The following is a 6,396-nucleotide window of genomic DNA, read 5'->3' on the forward strand; positions in this document are numbered from 1 at the left end:
AAAGCAGCAGATTGGATAGCCGTCTCCGTAGCTCAGTTGGTGAGAGCACCGGACGCGATATTCGGAGGTCGTGGGTTCGGATCCCACCGGCGGCATGGTTGTTTTTTAATGCTCGTTTTTAAGTAATTTTCTTTAAACCAATCGATTGGCATTAGAAATTTTTAAAAAATAGAAAACATTCCCCTATGCACCTTGGTTTCGGTGACTGTTGGCTTCCTTAGTATGTTTGTCAAACGAGCCCCTCATTTCATTTGCCTTGTCTGCTAATAGCTTAACGGGGGTCTCGGTTCTGGCAGTCTTGATGCCATAGGTAGCATAAGAGGGCTCTCGCAGAGTTTCTGCCTCGCCGTTAGATAACGTTCTAAATCACACTTGCGGTATTACAGGACGTGCTACGTCCACCGCTATGGACGAGGGTGGCGCTGGTGAACACTCTCAAGGTTCGCTTACATGCCAAACATAAACACCCACGAAAGCAGCAGATTGGACAGCCGTTTCCGTAGCTCCGTTGGTAAGAGCAGCGGACGCGATATTCGGAGTTCGGGGGTTCGGATCCCACCGGCGGCATGGTCGTTTTTTTCTGCTCGTTTATAAGTAATTTTCTTTAAACCAATTGATTGGCATTAGAAATTTTAAAAAAATAGAAAACACTCCCCTATGCACCTTGGTTTCGTTGACTGTTGGCTTCCTTAATATGTTTGTCAAACGAGCCCCTCATTTCATTTGCTTGTCTGCTAATAGTGTAACGGGGATCTCGGTTCTGGCAGTCTTGATGCCATAGGTAGCATAAGAGGGCTCTCGCACAGTTTCCGCCCTCGCCGTTAGATGACGTTCTACCTCACACTTGCGGTAATATAGGACGTACTACATCCACCGCTATGGACGAGGGTGGCGCTGGTGAACACTCTCAAGGTTCGCTTACACGGAAAACATAAATACCCACGAAAGCAGCAGATTGGATAGCCGTCGCCGTAGCTCAGTTTGTGAGAGCACCGGACGCGATATTCGGAGGTCGTGGGTTCGGATCCCACCGGCGGCATGGTTGTTTTCTCTGCTCGTTTATAAGTAATTATCTTTAAACCAATTGATCGGCATTAGAAATTTAAAAAAATAGAAAACATTCCCCTATGCATCTTGGTTTCGGTGACTGTTGGCTTCCTTAATATGTTAGTCAAACTAGCCCCTCATTTCATTTGCCTTGTCTGCTAATAGCGTAACGTGAGTCTCGGTTCTGGCAGTCTTGATGCTATAGGTAACATAAGAGGGCTCTCGCACAGTTTCCGCCCTCGCCGTTAGATGACGTTTTACGTCACACTTGCTGCACTACAGGACGTGCTACGTCCACCGCTATGGACGAGCGTTGCTCTGTTGAACACTCTCAAGGTTAGCTTACACGCAAAATATAAATACACACGAAAGCAGCAGATTGGACAGCCGTCGCCGTAGCACAGTTGGTAAGAGCACCAGACGCGATATTCGGAGGTCGTGGATCTGGATCCCACCGGTGGCATGGTTGATTTTTTCTGCTCGTTTATAATTTTCTTTAAACCAATTGATTGGCATTAGAAATTTAAAAGAATAGAAAACATTCCCCTATGCACCTTGGTTTCGGTGACTGTTGGATTCCTTAATATGTTAGTCAAACTAGCCCCTCATTTTATTTGCTTGTCTGCTAATAGTGTAACGGGGATCTCGGTTCTGGCAGTCTTGATGCTATAGGTAGCATAAGAGGGCTCTCGGAGAGTTTCCGCCCTCGCCGTTAGATGACGTTCTACCTCACAATTGCGGTATTACAGGACGTGCTACGTCCACCGCTATGGACGAGCGTTGCGCTGGTGAACACTCTCAAGGCTCGCTTACACGCAAAACATAAATACCCACGGAAGCAGCAGATTGGATAGCCGTCGCCGTAGCTCAGTTAGTAAGAGCACCGGACGCGATATTCGGAGGTCGTGGGTTCGGATCCTACCGGCGGCATGGTTGTTTTTTTTCTGCTCGCTTATAAGTAATTTTCTTTAAACCAAACGATTGGCATTAGAAATTAAAAAAATAGAAAACTCCCCTATGCACCTTGGTTTCGGTGACTGTTGGCTTTCTTAATATGTTTGTCAAACGAGCTCCTGATTTCATTTGCCTTGTCTGCTAATAGCGTAACGGGGGACGCGGTTCTGGCACTCTTGATGCTATAGGTAGCATAAGAGGGCTCTCGGACTGTTTCCGCACTCGCCGTTAGATGAAGTTCTACGTCACACTTGCGGTAGTACAGGACGTGCAACGTCCACCGCTATGGACAACGGTGGCGCTGCTGAACACTTTCAAGGTTCGCTTACACGCAAAACATAAATACCCACGAAAGCAGCAGACTAGACACCCGTTGCCGTAGCTCAGTTGGTAAGAGTAGCGGACGCGATATTCGGAGGTCGAGGGTTCAGACGCCGCCGGCGGCATGGTTATTTTTTCTGCGGTTTATAATAATTATCAATAAACCAATAGATTGGCATTAGAAATTCAAAAAAAAAAGAAAACATTCCCTTATGCACCTTGGTTTCGACGACTGTTGGCTTTCTTAATATGTTTGTCAAACGAGCCCCTCATTTCATTTGCCTTGTCTGCTAACAGCTTAACGGGGGTCTCGGTTCTGGCAGTCTTGATGCCATAGGTAGCATAAGAGGGCTCTCACACAGTTTACGCCCTCGTCGTTAGATGACGTTCTACGTCACACTTGCTGCACTACAGGACGTGCTACGTCCACCGCTAAGGACGAGCGTTGCGCTGTTGAACACTCTAGAGGTTAGCTTACACGCAAATCATAAATACACACGAAACCAGCAGATTAGACAGCCGTCGCCGTAGCTCAGTTGGTGAGAGCACCGGACGCGATATTTGGAAGTCGTGGGTTTGGATCCCAACGGCGGCATGGTTGTTCTTTCTGCTCGTTTATAAGTAATTTTCTTTAAACCAACTGATTGGCATTAGAAATTTAAAAAGAATAGAAAACATTCCCCTATGCATCTTGGTTTCGGTGACTGTTCGCTTCCTTAATATGTTTGTCAAACCAGCCCCTCATTCCATTTCCCTTCTCTGCTAATAGCTTAACAGGGGTCTCGGTTCTGGCAGTCTTGATGCCATAGGCAGCATAAGAGGGCTCTCGCAATGTTTCCGCCCTCGCCGCTAGATGACGTTCTACCTCACAATTGCGGTATTATAGGACGTGCTACGTCCACCGCTATGGACGAGGGTGGCGCTGGTGAACGCTCTCAAGGTTCGCTTACACACAAAACATAAATACCCACGAAAGCAGCAGATTCGACAGCCGTTACCGTAGCTCAGTTGGTAAGAGCAGCGGACGCGATATTCGGAGGTCGAGGGTTGGGACGCCACCGGCGGCATGGTTATTTTTTCTGCTGGTTTATAAGAATTTTCTTTAAACCAATTGATTCGCTTTAGAAATGAAAAAAAGAAAACATTCCCCTATGCACCTTGGTTTCGGTGACTGTTGACTTCCTTAATATGTTTGTCAAACCAGCCCCTCATTTCATTTGCCTTGTCTGCTAAGAGCTTAACGGGGGTCTCATTTCTCGCAGTCTTGATGCTATAGGTAGTATAAGAGGGCTCGCGCAGTTTCCGCCCTCGCCGTTAGATGACGTTCTACGTCACACTTGCGGTATTACAGGACGTGCTACGTCCACCGCTTTGGACGAGGGGGACTGGTGAACACTCTCAAGGTTCGCTTACACGCAAAACGTAAATACCCACGAAAGCAGCAGACTGGACAGCCGTCGCCGTAGCTCAGTTAGTAAGAACACCGGACGTGATATTCGGAGGTCGTGGGTTCGGATCCCACCGGCGGCATGGTTGTTTTTTCTGCTGGTTTATAAGCAATTTTCTTTAAACCAATTGATTGGCTCTAGAAATTAACAAAAGAAAACATCCCCCTATGCACCTTGGTTTCGGTACCTGTTGGCTTCCTTAATATGTTTGTCAAACCAGCCCCTCATTTCATTTGCCTTGTCTGCTAATAGCTTAACGGGGGTCTCATTTCTTGCAGTCTTGATGCTATAGGTAGAATAAGAGGGCTCTCGCACTTTCCGCCCTCGCCGTTAGATGAAGTTCTACGTCACACTTGCGGTATTACAGGACGTGCGACGTCCACCGCTATGGACGAGGGTGGCGCTGATGAACACTCTCAAGGTTCGCTTACACGCAAAACATAAATACACACGAAAGCAGCAGATTGGACAGCCGTCGCCGTAGCTCAGTTGGTAAAAGCACCAGACGCGATATTTGGAGGTCGTAGGTTCGGATCCCACCGGCGTCATGGTTGTTTTTTCTGCTGGTTGATAAGTAATTTTTTTTAAACCAATTGATTGGCATTAGTAATTTTAAAAAATAGAAAACATTCCCCTATGCACCTTGGTTTCGTTGACTGTTGGCTTCCTTAATATGTTTGTCAAACGAACCCCTCATTTCATTTGCCTTGTCTGCTAATAGTGTAACGGGGGTCTCGGCTCTGGCAGTCTTGATGCCATAGATAGCATAAGAGGGCTCTGGCACAGTTTCCGCCCTCGCCGTTAGATGACCTTTTACGTCACACTTGCGGCATTACAGGACGTGCTACGTCCACCGCTATGGACGAGCGTTGCGCTGGTGAACACTCTCAAGGTTCGCTTACACGCAAAATATAAATACACACGAAAGCAGCACATTAGACAGCCGTCGCCGTAGCTCAGTTGGTGAGAGCACCGGACGCGGTATTCGGAGGTCGTGGGTTCAGATCCCACCGGCGGCATGGTCGTTTTTTTTCTGCTCGTTTATAAGTAATTTTCCTTAAACCAATTGATTGGCATTAGAAATTTAAAAAATAGAAAACATTCTCCTATGCACCTTGGTTTCGTTGACTGTTGGCTTCCTTAATATCCTTATCAAACGAGCCCCTCATTTCATTTGCCTGGTCTGCTAATAGCTTAACGGGGGTCTCGGTTCTGGCAGTCTTGATGCCATAGGTAGCATAAGAGGGCTCTCGCACAGTTTCCGCCCTCGCCGTTAGATGACGTTCTACGTCACACTTGCGGTATTACAGGACGTGCTACGTCCACCGCTTTGGACGAGGGGGACTGGTGAACACTCTCAAGGTTCGCTTACACGCAAAACGTAAATACCCACGAAAGCAGCAGACTGGACAGCCGTCGCCGTAGCTCAGTTAGTAAGAACACCGGACGTGATATTCGGAGGTCGTGGGTTCGGATCCCACCGGCGGCATGGTTGTTTTTTCTGCTGGTTTATAAGTAATTTTCTTTAAACCAATTGATTGGCTCTAGAAATTAACAAAAGAAAACATCCCCCTATGCACCTTGGTTTCGGTACCTGTTGGCTTCCTTAATATGTTTGTCAAACCAGCCCCTCATTTCATTTGCCTTGTCTGCTAATAGCTTAACGGGGGTCTCATTTCTTGCAGTCTTGATGCTATAGGTAGAATAAGAGGGCTCTCGCACTTTCCGCCCTCGCCGTTAGATGAAGTTCTACGTCACACTTGCGGTATTACAGGACGTGCGACGTCCACCGCTATGGACGAGGGTGGCGCTGATGAACACTCTCAAGGTTCGCTTACACGCAAAACATAAATACACACGAAAGCAGCAGATTGGACAGCCGTCGCCGTAGCTCAGTTGGTAAAAGCACCAGACGCGATATTTGGAGGTCGTAGGTTCGGATCCCACCGGCGGCATGGTTGTTTTTTCTGCTCGTTTATAAGTAATTTTCCTTAAACCAATTGATTGGCATTAGAAATTTAAAAAAAAATAGAAAACACTCCCATATGCACCTTGGTTTCGGTGACTGTTGGCTTCCTTAATATGTTTGTCAAACGAGCCCCTCATTTCATTTGCTTGTCTGCTAATAGTGTAACGGGGATCTCGGTTCTGGCAGTCTTGATGCCATAGGTAGCATAAGAGGGCTCTCGCACAGTTTTCGCCCTCGCCGTTAGAAAACGTTCTAAATCACACTTGCGGTACTACAGGACGTGCTACGTCCACCGCTATGGACGAGGGTGGCGCTGGTGAACACTCTCAAGGTTCGCTTACACGCCAAACATAAACACCCACGAAAGCAGCAGATTGGACAGCCGTTTCCGTAGCTCAGTTGGTAAGAGCACCGGACGCGATATTCGGAGGTCGTAGGTTCGGATCCCACCGGCGGCATGGTTGTTTTTTCTGCTGGTTTATAAGAATTTTCTTTAAACCAATTGATTGGCTCTAGAAATTAAAAAAAGAAAACATTGCCCTATGCACCTTGGTTTCGGTACCTGTTGGCTTCCTTAATATGTTTGTCAAACCAGCACCTCATTTCATTTGCCTTGTCTGCTAATAGCTTAACGGGGGTCTCATTTCTGGCAGTCTT

General features: G+C 47.1%; 1 non-coding gene across 1 annotated transcript; it reads left to right on the forward strand.

Annotated features, from left to right (window-relative positions):
* Positions 1–4,715: 4,715 nt before the first annotated feature.
* On the forward strand, positions 4,716–4,789 carry TRNAP-CGG (transfer RNA proline (anticodon CGG)). Its single transcript has one exon. It is a non-coding gene; the product is annotated as a tRNA-Pro (tRNA).
* The last annotated feature ends 1,607 nt before the right edge of the window (positions 4,790–6,396 follow it).

The sequence above is a fragment of the Amblyomma americanum genome, chromosome 1, assembly GCF_052857255.1.
Source record: "Amblyomma americanum isolate KBUSLIRL-KWMA chromosome 1, ASM5285725v1, whole genome shotgun sequence".
Classification (NCBI taxonomy): Eukaryota; Metazoa; Arthropoda; class Arachnida; order Ixodida; family Ixodidae; genus Amblyomma; species Amblyomma americanum.